This window comes from Coturnix japonica, chromosome 3, assembly GCF_054131305.1.
Source record: "Coturnix japonica strain WE chromosome 3, WE-NBRP24, whole genome shotgun sequence".
Lineage (NCBI taxonomy): Eukaryota > Metazoa > Chordata > Aves > Galliformes > Phasianidae > Coturnix > Coturnix japonica.
This window is the reverse complement of record NC_140665.1, coordinates 43,987,188-44,013,106: the sequence shown is the minus strand read 5'-3', so window position 1 is coordinate 44,013,106 and position 25,919 is coordinate 43,987,188. Positions and strand designations below refer to the sequence as shown.

The 25,919-nt window shown below is 41.3% G+C and overlaps 1 long non-coding RNA gene across 8 annotated transcripts; it reads right to left on the bottom strand.

Moving 5' to 3' along the window:
- Nucleotides 1-24,293, bottom strand: LOC107311534 (uncharacterized). Of its 8 annotated transcripts, none has more exons than XR_014943985.1 (6): nt 24,123-24,293; nt 23,312-23,424; nt 18,230-22,887; nt 16,307-17,925; nt 6,356-6,522; nt 1-1,598 (listed from the first exon to the last, which is right to left on the bottom strand). It is a non-coding gene; the product is annotated as an uncharacterized LOC107311534 (long non-coding RNA). The 8 variants fall into 8 exon arrangements; XR_014943987.1 differs by having other exon boundaries at nt 18,982-22,887; XR_014943983.1 differs by having other exon boundaries at nt 16,307-18,805; nt 18,982-22,887; nt 24,123-24,292.
- Between the last annotated feature and the right edge of the window lie 1,626 nt (nt 24,294-25,919).

Here is a 25,919-nt window from a genome sequence, read left to right as displayed (position 1 = left end):
GAGGAAAACTTAGCAACTAGAACTTTATTGCACTTATCTGTTGTATATTTTACAAGATGGTGGTATCTATATCATCATTGTGTCAGTACATTTCTTACAGATAACTGACATTTTATTTTCCACCTTCAATTTCAGTCCTCACTTCTGCATCATCACTCTCCTGTGACCACAGAGATCTTCACAGCTGGCACCAGCTGAGTTTGAAGTGCCTGGGACCACTGTTGATGGATGAGGGTGGGACAACTGCATGTGTAAGTCCGAGGTCAGCAATCAGTGCTGTATCCAGACAGTCATGCCAAATGGAATTGTATACAGCAGAAAAAATGGTATTCGTAAAAGCCCAAGGCAGATCACCAGTAACAGAATTCATATAAAAACAGTGGAGAGACATCTGAGTGAAAATTTGAGTCAAGAGCCTTTCTCCTTCTCTGATCATTTGACCTTGTGGACACTGGTAGGAGGAAGCACAGATGCCAACACAGCAGTCTTGTCCCGGTTATGTACCTCCATCCATCCATCTTCCTCCTCTAAAAGTAACTTCAGGGACACTGAAGGCTGACTTCTCTCTGCAGGAAACAAAGACTAGGGAAGTTTGGTGTGCTCAGGTTATTTTTCCTGGGACAACACTTTCTCCACACCCATTTCAGACCAAATCTCCACTTTTCTCTTTTGGGTGCCCTTCTGACTCCTGACTATTCTTCCACTTGAACGTTGCTCCTGAAGGACTTTCTGATACAAAGCCATTGGCAAGAACAGTGCAGAACAGGGCAGAAATACTGTGTGAAGGGCAATCAGTCAACTCCTTGTGCTTCCTGGGTCCATTCAAACATCCTTACTAAAACCTTCACAGAAACTTCCAGCTTTCTTGCCAAGCTGTTGCAGGCTCATTTCAACTAATGAGCAAGGCAGCAAACTCTGTCCGTTGTAGCTTGAAGACCTGAGTGACAGCCAGAGATACCTTCTCCTTCCAAAACAGAAATCTGTTTGGCACTTGAGCAGCTAGTGAATCTTTCCAGATGAAGCCTTTGATGTCTAGGTGCTGATTGTAATCTGAGGGATCAGCAGAGCTCTGTCACATTGTGACTATAAATCACTGACACACAGGGCTGGAACGGATATCAGGAGAACACCTTGCCCATGCCAAACACTTGGCTCTTTTAGCAGATTTATATCTGTTTCATTCTTATAAATTTCCAATCACAAGACCAGCTCTGGGTGTTTTTCTCCAGTTCCAGATTTTCCTAACAGTAGATGTTTCCTTTGTCTAACTTTTGACAAAAATTAAACCCATTCTCTCCATTTCCTTTATGGCTTAATTCATTGTTGTCTTTAACAGTAAAACTTGAAGTACTGAAAGTCTTTCATCATGTCTCATCTCAAGATACTTTTATTTTTCCAGATGAAAAGAAATGTTTAAAAAGCAGTTCCTTGAACCTTTTCTCACAGATCATGTTTTCCAAACTTCTCATCATTCTTATTGGTCTATTCTGGCTGCTCTCCAACGAGTCTCTATTTTTCATCCAATGCACAGCCCTGGAGCTGACACAGTACTCCAGTGAAGACCTCACCCACACTGAGCAAAGCTGAAAAATTACCTCCTGTGGATTACACAACACTTGTGTAATTAGATGCCAGTACAAGACGAGCAGTGGGTTTTCCTGCTTTCTATACAACACCTTATTGTTATTTTTAATTCAAGAATTGTTAGTCCTTACAGACCCTTCACCAGCTTCAGCTCCTGTTCTGTAGTAATGATTAAATGTGTTGCTTAATCAAAATCTAAACTGAATGTAACTCTACAGAAATGAATGGTACAATTGCAGTAGAAAAAAAGGGGTAATAAAAGCAGTAAGAAACAGAGTCAGGACAAAGGCATAGGCCACATACTGGTATACTGAGACTGCAGAGAGCTCATATGTCCATTAGGTGTTAACTGCCTTCTGTGGAAATTTATGAAGTTCTTTATATTCCCCTCCATTACTATCAAGTTCCTGTTTGCATTGCAGTACCACTTAGCACTCACAGTCAAATACATATTTCTCACATATCTCATTTCTTATACTTGTGATTTGTTTCGTGAAGAATTAGAGTATGATCAGTAAATGTCTGAATAACTTTGATTCCTGACCATGACTCTAGCTGTTCTCTCACCTAAACTTGTGAACATCTGCAGGAATGAGTTCCTAAATCTTGCCTCCATCTTACACAGGCAGCTTAGAGCACATATCTGTGGATCCCTAAAAGGTGTGGATGTGAAAATAGCAACAACCTAAAAAAATAGTTAGCAGGGACATGAAAATATAGCCACTTTATTTAATGTTCTAGATGTTGGACATCTGGAGGTCAGAGATGTGGAACGATGAGTGGGTACTGTCTGAGATGGTTCCTGACGAGTTAAATTAACCAGTGAATTTTTGCTTATTCCTGTTTTATGGAGTAACACTTGGCCATTAATGATTCCATAAGTATTGTTCTGTAACTGCTATCATCTCTATCAGTTTGGTTCAGAATAAGATTTCTGTAAAACTTGGTAAGGTTGGGAGTGTGCTTGAAAATATTTGGATACTTTTTTTCCATATAAAATAGAACAGACAGAAGAGCCTAGAAAAACAGGTAGATCATTGTAAGGACTATGGAAACCACACAGGAAAAAAAAAAAAAAGGTTTTTTTAAATAATACATCACTTGTCCCCAGTGATCAAAAGAAAATCATAGATCTGGGAAAGCCCAGAAAGATAAGAGGATTTAGTGCATCCAGACACTTCAGCTAGGGAGAAATTTTGCAATGTTGTCCAAGAGGTCACTGGTGACCTTGAATATTTAGACATATGACTCATGCATAAACGGATACTTGAACCCTCAAGAAACAAATGATTAATCATTTGTTGGCTTCTCTTTTTTCCTCTCAGCCCTGGCAAAACAAGTAATTTTCTTTCCTTGTGTTTAATTCTTCTATCAGTCTACAGTAAATGTACAGTCTTGAACTGAGAGGAATGGATATCTTCTACTTTACAACAGTGTATATTAAAAGGGGACTTTAGGCATTAAAGGTGGCCTATCAGATTCTTTTTGCAGCTTCAGCATTTTAGCAAGTGCTTTTGGGCTCTAAGAAACTGAGATCTCATAAACCCAGTATTGGGTACAAACAGGGATGGAGCAGATCTCAAGCAGAGATCTTATAGGAATAATCATGCCAAAGGAAAAAGCTTAGTACTGAGCTATTTTTAAACAATTCCTCAAAAGCACCACAAAAAGAGGATATTTGAGTCCCACACAACAGGCATGTAGTTGGCTCAGGGCTATTAATCCACAGGACTACTGGATGTGACAGATGCAAAGAATCAAAGGACTGGAAGAGGCTCCCTGATTTGACTGCATTACATAAGTATCTCAGTAGATGTTCACAGGCTGCAGGTTTCACTTGGGCCCATTCACTGCTCTGCATCCACTGCACAGCTCATATGACAGAATTACCTTGGCACCAATGACTGTTGAATACAGCCCATGCCTTTGGCTGAGGGTCTTGCCTCCTTCAGCCTTTCGCTGCTGCAAAGCTATGCAGGATTTTACACAGAGAGACACACAGATTTATCACCTATCTGCCTCATGTCACAGGACACTTTGCTCTGCCACACAAAAAAGTACCATCTGTTGTTACCAAGTTGGGTCATTTCAGATGAGCCCTTATATGATGAGATGAGCTGTGAATAGTAGGCAGCTGGCCTGAATCCCCACTAATGCCAGTTAGAAAACACATTTTGATAGGTGCAACACACTGATAGTAAAAGACAGAAGTGGGTGCTCTTTCTGAAAAAATTTTGGTTTTGGCTTCTCAGTCAAATTCTTTCTTTGTTCTGAGATGATGTCAGCAATTGGCTCATGGAAATGGACTCATGAAATTGAATCCAGAGAACAAAAACTGGCATCCTTGCTCCTGTTCAGAGCGTGGATTTGACCTGAATGTCTGTGTGATTGCTACACAAACACCTCACATCTGTTGCAGGGTGGATTTGTTTCTGGTAGCTGGGGTAACCTTTCTCACCTGCCATTGTGGGCTTGAAAAGTTCATCACCATAAATCATGGCAGAGACACAAGTATGTGGGAAAGTATGAAATAAAGCCATGGTGGAATATTTCACCACTACCAGAACTGCAACTACTGATCAAAGCAAGACCTTTTGTAAAAATCCAAAGAAAAACATTGCATCATGATAATGTCTGTCAGAACTGTAGCAGAAGTTTGCAATTATCTAGCAAGAGGAAGTACTGAAAGAGGTCAGACGTGGATTATTATTACTATTTTTTAATATGTATGTGAATATATCACTAATATTATTTGTTTCAGCTGAAAAGACATTGATGCTGTAGCACTGGCTAATGAGATAAACAGTGCAGGTAAGCTCTGATATAAGACACAGCAAATTCAGTGGTAGACTTTCAGGACTTCTGCAGACATAGTATACAGTCTTCACTATGCTCTACATGCAGCCAGGGAATAGCTGGAGTCTCTGCCGAGTGCTGCAGTTTACTGTGTCTGTTTCATTTGGTAAATTTGAGCTGCCTTCCCTTTATCCATGGAAAACCTTGACCCTATCAGTCTAAAGACCACATCATGATATTTCACCACATCTTGAATTTTATATGCTCCCTCATTTATTATTGCAACTTACATGAAACACATCCAATTCCTTTGGAGTTAGTGGGAGTTTGGCTTTTCTGTTAGTGGAAGTTTTCTGATGGGTCAGTGTTTCCTCACTTTCACTTTGACTGAAGACACACATCACTTTCTGAGTATTTTATTTACTTGTAGTTTGTTTGGGGAGTTTGTTTCCAGGGGAATACTAGGCAAGAGAGTAAGAGTCACTTAGTCTGCTCTCACAAGCAAGGGTCACCATTGCCATAGTCATGCCAGGCAACCACAAGACAGTGATCTTAAACACATACAACACTGAAATTGGTTGCTATTGGCACTTTCGTGGTATCTATAACAATAAGATTAATCTGCATATTGTTGATGCCACCTTTTGCAATTTTCTGCAAGTTTTGTTGTACTTTGCAAAGTTTGTTCTCACATTACCTGTACCTCTGTCTCATCTTCCTGTTACCAGAGCTAGGAAGGTGTTAATTGCGTGACTGCTTTTTCTCAGCAGTGTTGCTGCGTATGAGGATCTCTGGAAGGAGACTGGATGAGGAGGCTGCAACCTAGAAAATTAGAGAGAAGTCTCTCTGCCCTCAGTGTCCTTCATAAGCTACCTCAGATCTGTAATCAAATGTGATTTGGGAAGCAGCTGTTAGTGGAGACACACTGTCTTACTGACATCTATCAATCTTTTGGGTTCCAATTATCCTATGTCCAAAATGTTTCTAAGTGTTACAGTACCTGGTGATATTGTGATACCTACATCATGCAACAGTACTTTGGAATATTCAAGCAATATCTGTAGGAGAGTAGATGAGAATGCAAAGAAATCTGTGCAGAACTGTTTTCATGACTGCATCTGGGTTCAGTGATTCCCTATTAGCTGGATTATTTCCTTTGCAGCAGGGACTCAACACAACCCCTCCTCTACATGCAGTGATCCAGCCATGGGACTCCTATGAGCTTCTTCCATGGAGGATGGAGATTGGTCATCACTAGTAACAGACCAATTGGATTCAGTGTTGGTTCATGATGTTGACTGTCTCTAATGAAGAAAGAATTCCATAATTGATCTGTTCAGCTCCAAAATTTCCCCCACGTAGCAAAGTCTTGGGGTCATTTGCCAGTTTAACCTTCTCACTCCAGCATGAAATGTATTCAATCTGCATAGTCTGTCTTTTTGTGATGATTTATGAATGTCCTATTTGTCTGAATACATATTTGATAGGTATGTTCTACACAGATACTGTTTGTTAACATTTTTGTGTTCCTGCCACCTTTTTATCTCCTACTTGCAATTAAATTAACAACTGAGAAAGGCAAAGAGTACCCTAATTTATGGGCCTACTGCAAACTGTAAGGAAAAAATTTACAAAAAATATTCAAGTTTGATCTATTTCCCTATCAGACTGCATTTTCCTGCTACACTTTGTTGCAACAAAAAGATGCTAAAACATATTTTCTGTTGCAGGTAATTCTTCTATTCCATGCCTTTTTTTTGTTATGATGATCACAGAAAAATATTTTTTACAGAATCCATATGTAACGTCAGAAAATTTTGTGGTTTTAACTGCAGGTGAAAAAGTTTTGTTTTCCTCTCCTGCTCTCAGATATTTCAGTCAGGCCACCATTCATGTGCATCTGCTTTCTCACTGGTTTCTTTCATTCCTGCTCAGTGGCTCTCTTGAATTAATCAGCATTCTTACCAATTCTTACCAACTTTATCCTGAAGATGTTTGCAGCATGAAAGTCCATGTACTCATCTCCATGATGGTAGCATCAGCTTACTTGAGACCATCCCAGTGATCCAACACTTCTCTGCTTTGATTCTTCAAGGGGCTGAATCCAAACCCATCATTCTCAAAGAGGCACCCAAACAACCACTACACAATAGATAAAGTGAAAGCACAGCAGGTGATGACCACAGGGTTATGGAAAGGCCATCTAAAGACTAGGTAAATTTGCTTTTCCAACCAAAAGCAAGCCAAGGTTGAAAACAAACATTGCTGTTGTCTGTAAATGTAACAAGAGTGAAAAAAACAAAGGGGGAAAAATAGTAGCTTGTCCCAAAGTGTAAAGTTCTAGTGAACTGCTACCCTTATTCTGGGACTCATGAATCTGTCAGTACCAGATGAATCCAGTGCTTAGAGGGCTCTTCAAATTGATGCAGCAAGGAAAAGTTTCCATGCTTTTTGGAGGACCCGGATAAAATCTTGGACACAGATACATGATGATACAGTGGTTATAGATAAGAGGATGGAAATTCATGACCCTGGCATTCTTCTCCAGGCCTGCTTGAGCTTCTGAGGAAGTGTTAAGAATTCAGGTGAAATTAGAAAGTTGAGGATAACGTGTGATTTCATAAAGTAGAATGTAAAAAGGAAAGACCATGAAGATGCAGAGATGAAGTTCTGGGAGACTACAGACACAGAGAAACGTTGCACATGCTTGTAAGAGTCTGTGCACATGCAGTCATAACCACAATCATTCAGTTTACAGATTGTGTTAACTTTAAATATCTAATAAGACAATTAAATATGCAATTTCTTTCCTGCTCTGTTAGTGATATGAGAATAGAGTTGACCCTGTCTGTGTCATTTCACACCATGGCAAGCATGTTTTCTGCTCTCTCCTCACTGTGCAGTGCAGAGCCTGCATGGCAGCACCACTTCCCCCCTGTACATAATGAACATCCCTCAGTCGTCTGCAATTCACTATCTCTGCAAGGAGGAAACTGGGCATTATGCTGTGTTGAATTACAAAATGTCCCTAAGCATCTTGTGGAAAGGAGGAGAGGGGATAAAAATTGCAAAGGAAATAAATGCCAGAAAAATTACAGAAGGAACAATACTGAATTTATTAAAAATTGACTTTAAAAAAAAAAAAATTCACAAAAATTTCAAAAATTTCCAGGAAAATGTAATAGGCCGGATTGCATTTGTTCCACTCAGATAACAAGCTTCCTATAAACCCTACAGTATAGTCCACAACACAGCTTTGGCTTCAAAGGAAGAAGTTATCACTGGTTGATTAAGAATTCTCTAAATGATCTGTACCCAGCGCTTCAGTGTTTTGTTAAAGTCTGCTTTGTGAGGGAGGAAGGGCAGGCACAGAGCTGCCTGCCAGATTACTCATTGCTGGCAGGAGGATGTGAATCAACGTTTGCAAATCTACAGTGTGCTGAAAGGAGATATTTATTAAACTGAAACAAAAGGTTAAACTGCCAAGGACTAGGAATTTTTTTCCAGGATTTATGTACAAAACTAGATCATAGTCTAGGTCTGAATCTGAAAATAGATTTTGGTTCAGTGAACTGGGTAGGTTTAGTAGCAGATGAATGGACTGTGTTCCTGGGCTGGTTATGCACAAGTTCTAAAACCTACATTCAGTCTAATTTCTTGGTCATTTCTAGTTGTGCATCAAGAATTGGCTGATATGGTCAAATTGCACAAAGAAATGCATGCTCAAGTGGAACCTGAATTCCAAGTTGCTCTTCCAGCACTATCCAGCCTTACTTTGGTGGGATTTCCCTCCCATAAAAGTTAAGGTTGCAACATGCAACCCCTGCCTTGCCAGCAGATAAATAGATAGATAAAGTTAGATAGATTGGTATAGCCTGCATTTGTACCTTTTCCTGTTCATAATGGTTTACATTTTGCTGTTTTTCCACCTTTTCTTTCTCTCTCCATTGCCAAGAAAAAAAAAAAGTTTGTGAGAGTGAAGATAAAGAGCAAAACCAGAAAATAATCTTTACCTGCTGAAATTCAAACAACAAAGAGAGGATTAATGGCTCTTTCTTTGGAAGAAATGAACACTGAGATTTCAAGAAAAACATTAATTTCCACTGAGCAACTATTTTTTATCATTTGAAAAAATGTAATTGGCTTCATGAAATACTTCTTGAAGAAGTAACCAAAGAGGTTTAAAAATATTTCTATTAGTAGTTCATTTTTTTCAGTGATTTCTTTCTAAATCTTGGGCACCACTGTAAAACTATCTAATACAGTAGTGCCTGGGGACAGGATGGGAGGGAATGTTGGTGTATACCTTAGTCCCAGGAGGAAAATATCCCCTTCAATCTTTTTTGCATTTACTCAAAAATACCTAAACCTGCCTTGATTCTCTGTACTCCAGGCCAGCAAAAAAAGGGAGCCAAGAATTCAAGGATATTCTTCTCTCAAAATAGCATATTTCCCGACTCAAAAGAGAAGAAAAAAGTCCCATCAGTCTGACAGACTTCCAGGAAGCAATGGGATTAATTTATAGTTGCCAGAAACCAAACTCTGTTTCTTTAGGCACTGGCAAGAAAAGTGCTATTTTACACGTCTGTTTACTCAACTAATGAATATAAGGGACTGTTCAGCACTCTCAAGCAGCATGAGGATCACATTCCTAAAAACAGGCTCACCAAAATGTAGTGCCATCATTTTGCTCTGTTTTAATGTGTATTAATAGGGGAAATTATGACAGTACTGCATGTTATATGGACATATTTTTCCATGTTTTATAATGATTTCAGGTTCTTTAATGGTATATTTTTATTTAAAGCTATTTGTCTACCTTTTCTACTCAAGAAACCTTTTATTTTTTATTTCCTCATAAAAACTTATTATACCAGGTGTATTAAGATATATTGCATTTTGCCCACTCTGCTTCATCAACAAAAGAGCTCTTAGGTTACAACAAAACTGGTTTGGCTTGGGGGAAAGGAGACAGAGATCAAATGCAAGAAATAAATTATATAGACTAGCTTTAAGTTGTTGCATGAAAGTGAACTCAAATGTTAAACTGCCATCTCAAAGTCATCAGCCTACAAGGGATGGGCCAGCAGCCTCTAAGCTCTTTAGAGGGCTTCATCCAGAGGGTGGTTAATATGTTAAGGATGATGCCCTATCAACCCAACCATAATATCCACTCTGCACTGTATTATTCCTGCATCTAATCATTAAGATTGGATAAGACATCTGAGGTCAAGTCCAACCATCAATCCATAGCCAAATGCCCACTAAACTGTCCCTCAGTGCGACATCTCTACCTTTCTTGAACACCTCTAGGGACAGTGACTCCACCATCTCCCTGGGCAGCCTGTTCCAACACCTCACCACTCTTCCTGATAAGAAATTTCTCATAATACCCAACCTGAACCTCCCTTGGTGCAACTTAAGGGCACTACCTCTCTTTCTGTCACTGTTAGCCAGGAGAAGAGGCTGACCCCCACCACACTACAACCTCCTTTCAGGCAGCTGTAGAGAGCAATAAGGTCTCCCCTGAGCCTTCTCCAAGCTAAACAATCCCAGCTTCTGCAGCTGCTTCTCATAAGACCCATGCTCCAGACCCTTCTCCATCTTTGTAGATAAAGCAGAAAACTGGGGCCATCTCATTGTGACACTAAGGCAGGGACACAAAAATATCTGTTTCATGGCCTCCTATACCCAACTACAGCCACAAACCAGGAGGTCAGACCTGAGCTTGTGCAGTTTGGTCTTGTAGGCAGCTGATGGGTGGAGAGGGGATCAGCTTGTTTTGGCTTCAGCCTGAGGGCAAAACACTCTTTCTCAAGACACTCTGGTAGCTGGTTGCTCTGTTTTACAGTTGCCTGTGGTGAAATCCTCACTCTCTTCCTACTGAAGTTTTAAAAAGTGGTTCAAGCTGCTTGGAGAAGCACCTGGCTTTCCAGGCAAATTACTAAAATAGTTTCTTCACATTAATTTTTCCCCTCTGCCTGAAGCCAGCAGGTAACATCTGGAAAACATACAAAACAAAGAACGAATTGTCATTTCAAAGGAGGCAGTAGCTCCATCTGGGCTGGATGTGTGTGTGCTGTCGTGGAAGCTCTGAAGGAGTGGGGCCAGCACCCTGACAGCAATCTGCTCCCCCACCTCACACACCACTGGGCTGCCTTGTGTTCAAGGGAGGAAGTGAATGCATCCACAGCTGAGCATCCTGAGGGTTTTTGTTAAAATAAGCTCAATTCTAGTTGAAGTCAGCGTATCGCTGCATGGGGCTCACTCCATCAGCACAGCATTCTGCTGAGGCTTTATCAGCCCACAGCCAGGGTCCAGCAAAGCTGCATGGATGTGGTTAGGGCTGCACTGGTCCCTGCCCCCCTCTCCCCCCCAGGCCTGCTGGGCACTCTTGCTAGGGCTGGCTCTCAGGATGGATCTTCACACTGCAATGACAGTGTTTACACAGCCTTTTCTCAGCCCAGAGCAGGCACACTGCAGGGTCTTATTCACTGCCAGTGTAGATACCCTCATGCAGAAACAGGGGTTAATTTGCTTTGCTTCTATCTCTCCCATAGAAGTGACGTTGGAGCCCTGTAGAATCTTATACTTCTCTTGTAGAGATCTGGCCCAAATATTCAAGTTATCTAGGAAAACCTATCGTAGAAATCTCATGCCTTCTATTTGAATTAAAATGGAGAAATAGACACAGATCTCACAGCCATTGCAGTGGCATAAAAAAAAATTAATGACCACAAGTGCTTAGGCTCTACAGCAATGGGTCTGCCATTCAGAAACATGAGATCATCGTTCTGAGAAAAAAATGGTGTGGAAGTATAGGATTATTGCATTACCAAAACACAGTGTATGCAACGTAGGGCCTCTGGCCTTCACTCTCCTGGCAGGCTGAATACCTCTATGCAGAGGGAACCCACTTCTCCCACTTTTTACTACACCAGTCTAAAAAAATCACTCCTGGAGCAATGACCGGGAGGTCTGGAGCTGACAAAGGATCCCTGCTTCTGCTGTATTTTGGGATGTGACCTTGGGCTCAGTGCTCCTGAGGCCAGCCTGTTTGCAGCTACTCACAGCAAGGAACACGAGGCAAGGAGATCATGTCCAGCTGCAGCCCCCCAGGAAGATATCTCATGTTTTCCAGACTTGTTATGTGTTTGATAAAAGGTCCCAGATTCAAGGCTGCAGCAAGAGCAGGAATGAGGTGGGACCTGCCCAAGCTATGTGACTCTGAATAGTTTTAGCACATTCTGATCTACAAATAAAACCACGTTATGCCTAGGAACTCATAAAAAATAAATCAACATAGTTTTACTTGAAGTGTATTGCAAGATTTATGCAAAAGGTTAAGGAGAAAGTTACTTAAAATTTGGAGAGACGTGTTTGCTTTGATATGTTTGACAGTGAAAAGGAAGGATAAGGACAATCTAACATTGTTTCACTAGAGGCTTACAAAAATGTTCATTCACAGCCAGGCATTTCAAAATAATGCAGAATGTTTTGTGGAAAGAACTTACAGTGATAATTAAATCAAATTTTCTTTCAGCGGAGCTAGTATTGTAAATGAGCTGAATATCAAACATGTGTCAACAAATGATTTAATGAGCAGCATTATATGGTTGTGTAATGACACATGCGAGGACTTCTACTGACAGGCCAACAGATCCTGAGCTGTTCCAGCTCTAGGAAGGGTTTGAGGATGCCTTGGTGGCCACCTCAGCCCTTCTCATGCAGCCAGGGAGCTTACTTTTGTCAGGGCTTTGGGCAGAGGGTCGGTGCGCTAAGGAGACAGAAGGAGGTGCAAGCAGCTCACTGGTGGTCACAGAAAAAGAGCTGTCATGTGGGAGAAAATACATCTTAACTATGTATATAGAGGCTGTTCTTGCAGCAGTCATGGCATAATCCCCACGGAGGAAATTAGCCTCAAAAATAGCTTAGCAATTTTGAGGTAAACCCCTGTCTTTTCAGCAGGCAATGGGAAGCTGGTGGAGGGGAAGCAGGAGAGGAATGGCTGGAAGGTGGGTGGTGGCCAAAGGCCAGAGGTACAGGCAGGTACATCAGAGACTCAGAAGCTGAAGGCAAACAGCCGGGGATTGTTTTTCTTTGAGCCATCATGTCCTGAGTGTTTCCTGTTGCCTGTTTCTTCTTCCAAGTTCCTGGCAAAATAAGCTTTATGTAGCTGAGAAGAACAGGCAAAAAAATCCAGAAGACCCACATGAGAGACCTCCAAGGTAGAACAAAGACATATACTCCCGAAAAGGATCTCATGAGGCTACTGCCAAACAATACAGAGTATGAAGCATAGAACACATTACCTGTATTGTGGGAAACTTGCAAAAGGCAAATAGGTGAAACATGATCAGTGTTTTCCTCTGCTTATAAATCAACAAGTAAAATGGCATGATGATTAATTTGATGGGTTTGGTTTGCTTCTTATGTGGTCTTCCAGAACGCCAGCTGCATAGATACTGAGCCAAACCCAAACCAAAAATACCTGTTTCTCTGGGATGCAAGGGAGGCAGCAGATTAACCTATAAGCCCCAGGTTTTCCTTCAAGTTTTGGTTCTGGACTGAATCCTCAAAACCCCATAGGTCTGTCTAACTTGCAGTTACATCTGTGCTAAGGTTTGGCTCAGAAAGCAGGAAACCTGGAAGATCTCAGCAAGAATTTACCCTAAGCTGATGCAGTTCTGAATATTCAGAATAAATAGTATCTCCTTTCTCTGAGTAGAAAATGATAAGTTTTTCTAAAAGCCAAAAACTGCCAATAACTATATAGTGGCTTGTCTGAGCATCCCACCCATGTCACCAACCTGTTAGCCAGGTGTGAAGAAGATTATTTCTCTTTAGCTCTGATGCACCTCTGTAATAATTCTAATAAATGCAGATGGGCATTCTGCCAATCAAAAGAAAAGCATCCCTACCAATAATGAATCTATCCAACAAACATTAATTTTCTGAGCTGGCTTGTTTCACCCAATTCTGTTTGTTGCAGTCTGACTAAATTAATTCCTCATTTGCTTTTTGTTTGTTTTCAGCCAGCAATGCATGTATTGGAACAAACTTGCTGACTCAGATGTCATCACAGCTACTCAGGAATTGTGATTGTAGACTCTTCAGAAAACTGAGCTGAAAGTATATCACCAAGCTACCTCACAGCCTGTTTCTTTCTTCTTTAGCAAAAAAAGGGTGGCATACAATCATGTGAAGAAGTAGTTTTTTTTACTTGGTCAGGTTACATTTATAACCATGGTTTCTAAATGTTGCCTGAAGCGCCAACCTGTCCAATGCTTTTTACATCTTCTTGGCTGACGTAAGATGCTTGGAGCCCAAGATTTCCAGAAAAGCCAGAAGAGGTCTTCAGAGCTGTTCCAAACAAAACTCATTCTGTGATATTTTAAAGCCATCTGTGCAGCTTTTGGCTAACCAATCTCCCTCACTCTTCATGGCAGGTTATGGTATCGTATGATTATAACTCAGAGCTTTCTATTTGCTGTCTGTGACTTCAGCTGAGAACACCATAGCATTACACATCCTGTGGCATGTCCACAAAAAAACAGCCATGCCAGCAAGAGGTAACAGCTTGAAAAGCAGTTCAGCCTCATGAAAAATCACAGACCTGTTGCTGAATTCTGTGAATTCATATCCGCAGAAGGTAATAAATGAAATCATCAAATTAAGTGAGAAATGCCTTCACTTTTCTGACAGCCACATCCACAGCCCCACTAGTCTATTCTCTACATTGAGTTATTGCAAACTAAGCCAGTAACAGTGATATACACATACTATATTTCCCTGACAGTCTCCACTGAAAGACTTGCTTACAGATACTCAGAAGCTTACCAATCTTTAAAGACCTCAGCTGAGATCTGCATGCTGTCAGAATGGCTGGTCTTATCTGAACTTTAGGCTAACTAAGTTAACTCTTGTGAAATGCAAGGAAATGGAACTGAGAGGCTGAGGTGCCCCACTCAAAGACAGTGTGAGAGCTGAGGCCCATCCCTGCTGAGCACCTCTGTCTGTGAACTGAAGAGGAGTTGCAGGGTCTGCAGCCTCTGTTCTTGGGAGCTAACAGCTGCAGGGAGGCTCAGTACCACAGCAGCAGGAATAGTAAAGAACTGGAGCTTGCAGAGAAAGAGGAGAGAGGTAGAAGATTGTACTAAAATAAATATGAAGCTGGAGTCAGTGAGGAGATCCTAAAAGAGAGATGTTATAAAAGTACCAAGACTGGTTGACATTGCACAAAAAAGCTTTTGTAACTACTGAAAACTGGACTTGCAATCTGTACAGTGTTGTTTTAGAGGAGAGTTCACGTGTAATTACTGCACTTATGCACGTAGTCCTAAAGGATATTTATGTTTGGCAGGTGTGACATATAAGGAAAAGCAGGCCATCTCAAGTACATCCATTCCAGTCAGAAGCAGAACCCTGAAGTCAGGAACCAAGTCCTCCTTGAACCACTCAGGTACCTAACAGTGCCTTCCTGCCATGATATTGAAGACATTCTTATTTGAGGTAGTGTCCACACTGACCACTCTATGAACACAGAAAAGGGGAGATGTCCTGCACTGCCTTTCCCCCCACTCTACAGGCCATGTCTCTGGAAAGCACTGCTGTACACCCTGACTGGTAATGAAACTCACATGCCGGCCAGGAGTGCTCCCAGCCGCTCATGAAGAAATGACATAATGTTTCTGTACTGCAGCATGCATGTTACCCACAGCCTGGCCTAGGCCCTGGTTGCTGCACCAGATTTCCTCCCTTTGAGCCTCCCCAGCAGCAAAGAAATGTTGTCCCTCAGGCTGGGGCAGGATGGAGGGGTGATAGACCAGATCTCCACAGTGTCTTCCTCAGTTTTAAGGAGCCCCTGACTGGACCAGCATTAGAGCCTATGGCATGGGAGTTCCCAGACACTGTAGCATCAGGGAACAGTTCCCTCCACCTTGGCAGAAGGGACACATCTGGGTCTTGCTGATGTCCACAGCTGAACTGTGGCACCTCAGGAGGTTCAGCACCAGTCTGGGTTTTGAGGAATCTCAGAAGCATTCCAGAGGTGCTAGCTGACTATGTTGTCCAGAGGTCCCACATTTCCTCAGCACAAAGAGCTGTGTGCTCTCCTGGAAAGCTGCTTTGGCCATGACTAAAAGCTCTTTCCAGAAGAACAGATTCAGAGCCAGAGACATCTCCCTCCCCATGGGCAGTGCACCCCTCAAGGCAGAGCTATAATGGGCTCTGACTCAGGCATGAGTCGTTTGTCAAGAAACAGCTGGAGATAGATGTTCAGCAGTGCTGGAGTGCTGAGCTTGGAGTCTCATCGAGGCTGAGAAAGGCACACTCTGGGGTTTCGTGACATGCTGCATCCTACAGAGCCAAAAGTCATGAGGTTCATATCCAAACAGATGGACTTCGCTGGGAGGAGGGGGTGGCCACCTGAGAAAGGACTGCAGAGTAACAGAAGCCAATACCAAATATGTGCAGGGCTTCTTTGCAATGTGGGAATTGCCTAAACATGCTGTTGCACAGCAGATCTCTGTCCCCTTGATCTCCCTTACACACATATATGAAAGCTTTCCCTGGAGTCCAGCATCAACAGTGGCCTCCCTCCAGCAGCCTTTCTACACTGTTCCATCCAACTCAGTGGAGTCTAGGAGCAAAGTCCCAGCATCTCTTTCCCCCTTCCCACACTAAGCAACCTAACCTATAAACTCCTGATACTCCTCAGGCCACCCCTCCTCTTCACCACAGGGTGTTACACACTCTTCCACAACACTGAACTGTGAGAGGAAGAGGAAAGTCAGAGTGGGTGTTTCTGAACAGATACAAGTACCACCAGCAGTGCACAAACTATGTTATATGGCTGATGGCTTGTGGGCATTCAGAAACAACCACAGTCAGCAGTGCCTGTCACAACTGCTGTTGATGCTAACACTCAGAAAAACCTTGCATCTGGTGGATGATTCTATTTATACTGTCCTTTAACTCAGTCCCCAACTCCACCTCTATGAGTTTTCTTTTACTCGTAGTTCCATTTCACAACTCCCACATGCTCCTCAACACTTCTGCATATGTTCTGTGAATGCCCATTTTCATCCTGTAACAGAAGAATAATGAGGAGCAAGCCAGGAAACATTCTCCTGAAAAATACATCTAGCATGCAGGGTTTGGTCAGAAGCAGGACCACGCTCAGCATCTGCTTTCTTCCCATATATAAAATCAGGCCTCATCATGCTGGGCCTGATATGCACAGCACAGAGCTCTGCTCTCATCTCAAAGATTTCTCCTTGGCTTGCTGCCTTGCATTGCAAAGCCGTATCTCCTCTCTGGATTTCCTTTCACCATGAATTCAGAGCTTGTCTTCCTTCTGCTGCCTTCCCTGGCTGTGACATGTGTGCCAATTGAGTAGGCCTGTTGAAAAAAGCCCCTCTCCCTCCCTATCTGTAACACGTGCTCAAAACCAAAACCATTTCAAGACATCTCTGCTCTGTGTTCTGGGCAACATGTGCTCTCTCTGGGTTGTATCCCATCTGGTCTTGCCTCTGTGAGCTGCTCCTTGCTGTTGTAATGTGGCTGATGAGCAGGAAGTGATAGACAGAAGGAAGCGAATAGAGAGTGAAGAAATAACCTTAGAAAAGGCAGTGAATGAGAAAGGCAAAGAAAGAAAATACTTAATGGAAAACAGGCAGGAAAAATGAGAAAGAAAAAAAAAAAAAGAAAAATGCAAGCAGTGATGAGCAGAGAGAAAAATAGAGAAGATAGAAAGTATAAAACAACAACAAAAAGAGAGAGACAGAAGAAATTGGATGAAATGAAGCAATAAGAGCGGAGTCAGTCCCTACCTTGAAGATACACTTTACAAGATAAATCTCTTTTGACACTCTTGATAGATTGGTCACGAGGCAGCAGATGCTGCCCCTTCTGTGGGACAGGGGCACTTGTGTACCACAAGCAAGATCAAAGGCATCAGAAGGGCCTTTGGAGGGAGTTAACCTACCAGGATGAGAGAGAAAAATCTCTTCAAGTTTGAAAGAGTCATTAAATTGCTTATCAGAAAGCTGATCTGTTGCAAGTTCATACTTTGCTTGATCAGTGGTTGTGTGCTCATGTGGCCATGTCCTCCTCATGGCGCCTGTGTGGGGAGGGCAGATGGCCACACAAGAGATTTCACAGCATTCCAGCTGTAAAACTTTCTGCCCCCCTGTTCTGGAGAAAAAGAGTCTAAATCTATACTGCACACAGATATCTGTGCTCTCTGCCAGCACAGTTATCCCACTAGATTTAAAGATGGTCTGCTGCAAAATAAAAGACTACTCAAACTCTGGTTTATATCAGGTTTTTCATTGCTAAGAAGTAAATCTTGCAATGAAAGCCCACATTTTACCAATATAAGAATACTAAATGAAAGCAGTGCTGATACAGTACTAAATCAGAGGGAATAAGTATAACTCACTTTATCCTCTTCATAATCTTCTGAGCACACAGACAACCGAGTTCTGACAAGTCAACTCTGTGCACTACCACATGTTGTAGGGGCGACTCTGAGGGCAGGATCTGTTGAGAGAAATTTTCTGAGGGAGTTTGCAGCAGTGGTGCATGTGTCTGTTTGAGGGCAATTGCACGTGACTGCTGGCACACACCAAACCCATTGGATTAGAGAATGCTGGAGCTCTTCCCTTGCTTTTGAAGCTTCTGCTCTCTGTGTTTTGAGTAAGGAAATATATTGCTTTTTGGAAGCAGATTTTTACCAATCTGCAAGAAGAGTAAAAATTTCCAAAAATTCCCGAATGATTAAGAAACTCTTCTTGCTTATAACAGACATGTCCTGGAGTCCCACCACAAGTCAGAAAATGCTCACTGAATTACACTCATCCACACTCAGTATGCAGCCAGTGGCGAGCCAAGAGAGGAGATACGAGGTGGGACATTGGACTCAGGGTCAGTGGTGCAATGATGCAGAAACATAACTAGGGGCAGAAGTCAGATCCTTGATGGCTCCAGCTAATGCCAAGTAGTTGGTTGCTGCAGAGCAAAATAAACTCAAATTCATAGAATGTGACATGAACATTGAAAACATTCTTGTTCAGATTCTGTCCCATTAAGTAACAGTTGTTCAGCCTCAAGTTAAAGTACATAGGAAAGATTCACAACCCCTGGAGCCATTATGCCCATGAAGATATAAAGACTGGTTTCCTTAGAAGTGTCTTTCTCAGAGCCACATTAAATCTCTGCCCCTGGGTGCCCACTCTTTATATGTCTAGCCATCTGAAACAGCATTATTAAATGCTATGAGGGACCCACAAAGTCAGACTCATAAAGATTTGCCATTAATGACATAAATGTCAGGAGATTAAGAGATTTACAGCATAAACAATATCTCTGATCCATTAAGGCATTGTGAAGTTCTTGGTTTAAAGAACCACTTGAATCTTTCCTAGAAACAGAAAAACAAGAAAATGTCAGTAGCATATGAATTAGACTTGAATAAATAAAGGCATTTAGTAAGCAGAGAAACTCCGTGATGAGTCCTTTTAAACATTTAGCAATCAATGTTTTGTTTTAGAGTAATGAAGGGAAAAAATGATGGCATAGAAAGGAGATTATAACTACCTCAGATGCAAAAACATTCTTCAGCCTCCACACACTGGCAACCAACAGAAGTACAGTGTCAGTGCAGCAAGGTTATGTCAAGGAAAACCAATAAAGCTTTCTCCTGTTTCTGCATTTCTTCCTCCAGTTGCATCTTACAGGGTACCTTCTTCAGGACACGTCTGTGAGGCAGATCTGTACTTAAAGCTTCAATGGTGTCCCTTCAGTTCTGCATCTCACAAAGGAAGGCTGGTTTTAGACAGAGCAATGTGTTAACTAGAATCTGATGCTGACATTTTCTGGAAACAAAGTCAATAATAACCTAATCTATTTTCAGTATCTATACTAAAAAAGAATGTAATATGCAAACATACAGTATCAACTTCCATCAATTATTTCAGTACTTTTTATCTCTGAATCTTAATATGAAAAGATGTTAGTCATAAAAGCACAGAAAAAAATGTTTATTTTCTTTGAAAGTAAAAGCATTTTTAACATTCCTAGGAGCTGATATTTGTTAGGAGCTGCACCCAGGTCTTGAAATATTAAAATCAGCATGGTCTAAATGCATATTCATACAGCTTGAAGTAGGATGTCTATTCTTTGGCTGAAGGATTAACTTTTCCCTCTGTCATGTCTGACTTTGTAAAATATCAGTCTCCGTGCTGGGTAGTCTACTTTAGTGCAGAAGATGAAATCACTCAATGACAAATGTTCAATCTACTGCCATATGCTATTATTCCAGAGCCTAACAGCAAACTTCATCCTTCATCAGCAGAACACTTGCCAAACTGCTTAGTTACCAAATGTGTTTGCATTTGTGTTTACAAACTGAACACATCCCTTCCTTCTTCTAATTAAAAAAAAAGTTTAAAAAAAAAGTATTGAACTAACCCTGAATGCTCATCAGCCAAAACAAGGGAATATCCTTCCTCAGCAGTCACCTAAATTAGTGACTGCACTTCTCCAGGGATGGACCCCAGTAGCTTCTGCTGCACCCCATGTCAGCAGAGGAACCTCTACCCGCTCAGAAAAGGTTCAGCTCCTCTGGACAAGAACACAGTGTATCCCCTATGGGAAAGTCAATCAGTCTTCGACAGCTGCATGTTTGTGGTCACTATGAAAGCCCCTGCATTTGTAATCTAAGTAAAAGTGATAGTTCTTCCTTTTCTAACAGGGTTATTGTGAAATGACTGTTTGTGTTTGTGAGGAGGCTGGATATTCAATGAATGCTGCAAGAGAAATGCGTACCAATAAACCAGAGGCACAACTCTGCAGCAGATGCCAAAAACTGCCAGGAAGGAAACCTCAAATGTGGAATAAGTAGACACAGCACTGGGAAATCCCAATGGGATCCAAAGGTTTAGGAGGAAGTCAGCACTTTGTACCCTGATCTCTCTGACAGCAGGTGAAAAACAAAGAAAAGAAGTAGTATCATCATGTTACAACAGAAGAGGCCAACCAAAAATGGCAGACCAACTGACTGGCCAGTATTGTAACATCACATTTTCCAAAGAGGCTGTGTTAGAAAACAGAAGTGCACTTTACAGTCAGTCCTCATCAGCTCTGATTGTCTGAAGCAGAGACTATGAAGAAGAGCCACAAGCACTCATGCAGCACTATGACTTCCGTGGCATACAACACAGCTACATGGGCAGGAAATGGGCTCTTTCTGCTCTTTTCCTTCACACATTTCTCTGTCCTTATTGGAGAAGTGGACCTTTGGTAGAACACATTTTAACAGATGCAGTATCTATGGCTCATTTATCCAAGCATCAAATTTCTCCCCATTATATTATCATCTTTCCCAGCACAAATTACCATCCAATTAAAAAATTCCTCACAGGTCTTCTGGGAAGAATTTTTTGTTGAAAAATCGATGGCAACATTTCCATCCACTTCAACAGGGCTGGAATTTCATTAGATCTCTTTGTCATTCTGTGGGCTTCTGCCTGGAGGGGAGAATTTGTGCACACGTTTGTTCTTGCAGGCTAGTACCTGTGCATGTTCAGTTATACAACACTGCTTGGTTCTGCACCATCCTTCAGGTACACTTCTGCACATTCAGGTCCCCTCAGTGGAAAAAATCCTATTGCCTTTGGATTTTGCAGTTCTTTTGTATGACTTAGCCTACATTTCAAAGTGCTCTGTCTCTTGTGTGACCTGAAGTAAATTAAAAGGTACCATATGTCAGAAGACTTTAAAAAATATATTAAAAAAAGAGAATACATACATTACCTGAGGATAATATGCAGGAATAAGTCTCATGTGGGGGCTTTTTCCCTACAAAAATCCCATACTTGAGGTGCAATACTCAACACAGTTGCCACTCATTTCTTCTTCTTTCCCTGCTTCTTATGCAGAATAAATTAGAGGATAAAGTGTAATGATGGGAGATGCAGATGAAAGCAGTGGCTCACTGTTACCCAAGGCTTGCCAGAGCCTTCACGGTTGCCCATACCTGGCATGCTGGTAAAAGCTGCTGCAGCCTCTCAGAAACAAGGAGAGCTACTGTGTCCCCAAACATCCAGTGCAGTGAGGCACCAGTCACTGGGAAGATGACAATGCCGTGTGCTGGTGAAGTTCTGATCTGCATGTCCCCATACTCCTTACCAGCAGCCAGCTTCACTCATGGAGAACCTCCTGGAGACTCTGGAGCTGTCAGCTCTGTTAATGGCCTGGAGACATGACAAAGATGGCTCAGCCTCCAGCCACACCGGACATCACAGGTGGTTGCCAGGCCTGGCAAGGCCACTTTATTTTTAATGTGCTTTCCTTAGAATTAGGAAGAAAAAACACAAAGATAAAAGCTGTGTTAAAAGTTAAACAGACAGGCAACACTTTTCAAAGACAGTCTGACTTTAGGATTAGATCATTCTATTAAGCAAATATAACAGCATTTGCCAAAATACTTGCAATGTTATGTCTCTCTTTAGCAAAGGACCACGAACTGGAACCTACATTCTTACTGCACACTTATTGTCTTCTATAAAATTAGCTTTATCTCATTACCTGGTTATCACACGATCAAACAATCAGTTCAGTTAAGCCATCCTTAACTGATATTTATTTCATTTGTATGCCACCATTAAACTAAGAAACAGGTTAAAATTAGTGTGAACAGGAACTAAAAAAGGGGTTACACTTTGCTTTTACAAAATTCATTCAAGTGTAAATTACTCTAGACATCTGTTTGAAGAGCTTTTGTCATGGGTAGAACAACTATCTCCAGCCTATGTTTCAGATAATGAAAATATATACATCTTATACACAAGGAATGCACCTAACCAAATGAAGTGCTAAAAGTATATAGAGAAGGGGAAAGAATAATTAGTCAATAAAGAAATTTCTGACTAAGATTAAGAACTGAAGAAGTATAGGTATTGAAATTTAAAAGGCAAGAAGTTAGGAAGAAATCTTTGATTTTTGGGATACAAGATTCTGGAAGATGGCAGGCCCATTATTTTGGCCTTGAGTAGAACATTTTCTTGGGCATGTAATGCTTGGGGAAATTATTACAAGAGATAGTACATTGGCTGAAAACAGAGAACAGGCTCCACAGAAAGGGCATGATTGGACTGATGGGAAGTTATTAGTGGAGATCATCCGGCAGAAGTATTGGATCTTATAGTAACACTTTAGCAATCATCTGTATGGTTTAACTACAGTTCATTGTGTTAATGAAATTTGCCACTAAAACAGCACAGAAAGAAACTGCAGAGAGAGAAGGACTGCAATATCATTTGGGAAAATATACCTGACCTTGAAGTCTGGGGCAACAGAAATGGAAAGTATACTTAGGATCTAATAAGAGGGATATCTGCAACTGCCCAGAAGATAATTCCTTTGAAGCTGAGAAGAAAGACCTCATTGTTCAGGGTAGGGCTTCATTATTCAGGGTGATGTCAAGCCACAGATGTGAAGCATCTATAAGAAAGGCAGGCATGATCATAAAATGAATCAAATATTTCCCATACAAGAAGTAATGAGTCAATGTAATTACACAGAAGCTGTATGGCACCCCATCTGTAATGCTGTGCACAATTTTGGCTACCCCCATTCTAAAAAAAAAACGAAATTGCAGCAGTGCAAAGAAAGACTGCCACAGAGATAAAGTGACTGGAGAAATTATTCTACATGAAATGAGCAGAAAAGCAAGGTTGGATATATGCAATTGCTCTCTAAAAATGCATTTATTGGAACATAGCAGGTGGAATTGTTAGAAGAAAGAGCAGCAGTAACACAGAAACACTGGCTAGTAGAACCCACAGAACTTTAAGTGTCAGGAGTCTTTTAGCCATATATGAGATAAGGTGTGGGACAGCCAAGTAGGTTTCAAATAGTGTCTTACCTGGGTAAATGTTTGCTAAGAACAGAGGTTGCTTTCAATTGGAGTAGATACAATTCAATAATCAAAGACCACTTCCAGACCTGTGATGCAACATTGTGGAGCAGATCACAACCCTTAGATGTAGACATGAGGAAAGGAGAGGAAAAGATTAGATCTTAGGCTGTTTGAACTTAAGCACAGGTCTGCCTGGGTTGAACAATTAAGATGTAATAGAAAATGTTAATTCTGAGCTTCAACACTTATTCACTGCAAAAGGTCACTGGGTTCCAACCCCACCCAAGACAGCTGTGTTGGAGTTTTTCAACCAAGCCCAAAACTTGCAGCTTTGTTTCTGACTGGAGCTAAGAACAGAGGACTGCTTGAAAGAAATGTCTGGAAGGAATAGGAAGAGTGAGAGAAAAATAGTTGTGTATGCTGGGCCGGTTGGAGAGGAAGCAAGAGAACATCTCAGGGACAGCATAATGAAGATATAACAGTGGCTAGAAATACCTGAAAATTAACAGGGAAAAGGATGAGGAGAGTCAACAAAAAGTAGCAAAAGGTCAAGCTCTACATATGCCTATAAACAGCCCTAAATAGCACATCTCTTCAAAGGTTATTATTATTATTATTATCATTATCATTATTATTATTATTATTAATTATTATTATTATTATTATAATAAGATAGAAATGTAAAACTCATATGGGATTTATTGTTATTTTGTAAGGAAGATGTCTGCGTTTCAGCTGATCATTTGCAACCGGGAGGAAAAGGCTGGAGGAGTTTAGAAATGATCCAACACATATTACAAACAACCCTGCAACTCACCTTCATTGTGCCTCTGCTCTGGATGAGTCACCAGCACACATAAAAGAGAAGGAAGGAAGTGCTGGGGTTAACGAAAAACAGCCTGCTTGGAAACTTAATTCTAATGTTAATGATTAAAGAAAACAGAAGATGAAGTATTCCTTGCAAACCAAAAACACCGTTTGTTCAGAGCAAGCTAAAAACAAAACAGGAATAATTTATTCCCCACAGCATTGCAGAAGAAGAATATAGAATAAGCACTATGAAATGAGAAGCCCTAGATTTTATCAATAGCAATGGGAACTGTACACATTGATAATGGAAGCAGCCTCTGAATGTGTTAGTCTCTAAGTGAGTCTCCATGCTAGCAACAGTGGCAGCCTCAGGCAGCCCTGGGGTGAGGATGAGGACTCCCAGCACCAGGCTCAGGTGGCTGAGATATGGCATGGGGGCTGCCACCAGCAACGCGGACCAGAGTTGTTTGGGAGCTCACCAAGAAATGTTAAGAGCAGCTCTGATGCAGAGAGAGCAGAAGCTTCACAAGATAAAAGTCTGCATGTTTTTTTCAAGACTGATGTTATCTGTGGCTACGTATCTCACACTGATACAAGGATATCTGATTTAAAGCTTCTTGGGTTATTCAATCAATACTATAATTGTTCTGCAAGAAGACAAAGTTAATCACTTTTGCCTCAAAATGATAAAAGCAGAAATAAACACATAGCAAAGGGGGGATCCACCCTGAAGCCTGTTCCTCTAATATGTGCTAAAAATATTTGGGTGGCTCTTGCTGCAACCCCATGGAGTAAAATCATTATATACTATCGACTTTGATGTAATAAACTTAGTATCATCTGCATGTTATGATAGTTTCATACCCCAATTGACATAAACCACTATAAAACCTCATATCTGAACTCAGATCAAAAGAGATTATGCGCTAGCTCAGACAGATGCTTTTTATTCAGCCCTTTCAGAAAAGCCTGGAATTTCGACTGCAAGCTTTCTTGGGATTTTTTGCAGTTAACTGGTCATCCACCGAGCAGCCTGCACATTTCCAGAGGCTGCTGCAGACCTTACAAGAGCTAGAAGTAAACTCAGTTTCCATAGCTCATTTTTTTTGCTAGGGAGTCCTTCATTCCAAGGGTTTAGTAGTCTGAATTTTATATATGTGAAATCCCATCTTCTAAATGTGTTTCCCATGAGAGATTTTTTTCTATATTTTTCCCTAACATAAATATTTTAAAGCAGGCATTACTGTAGGAAAAACACTAGGAGAGGAGAAGCATTAGAATGGACAATAGGAGGATGAGGTAATGGTATCATAATTTCCCAAAGGCTGAGAAAATCGAGGAGTCTACACAAATAAGTCATTCATTTAAAAAGAGGGTTCATGGGAGCAAAGAGCCAATTTATTTTCCTGAACCTGAAAATTCCAGCTTCTAGTGACCACCAGCTGCCCCTGACTTCAAGGCTTCACAAGGTGTGATGCTCTCACACCAGAAAAACCTTCTGGTGCTTCTGACAATACTGACAATTGTCACAATTTCTGATAATACCAACCATCATAGGAGGAGTTTGCCATGACCACAAGCAGCAAGTGCCACTTATCACAACTCAGCACGTGGAGTTACTTAGATCAAAACTAGATCTTTGACTTTCTCTTCTACATCCCATTAGGGCTGGGACCAAGCACTTCTGAAATATCTTTTAGATTGACTTGTGCTCCCGGATCTCTCTGGCCATTTTTAAAAGCCTACTACCCAAGGTGTCAGTTGCTACTGGAAGTGTTAGTGAAGATGTGCCAGCAAAGATCTG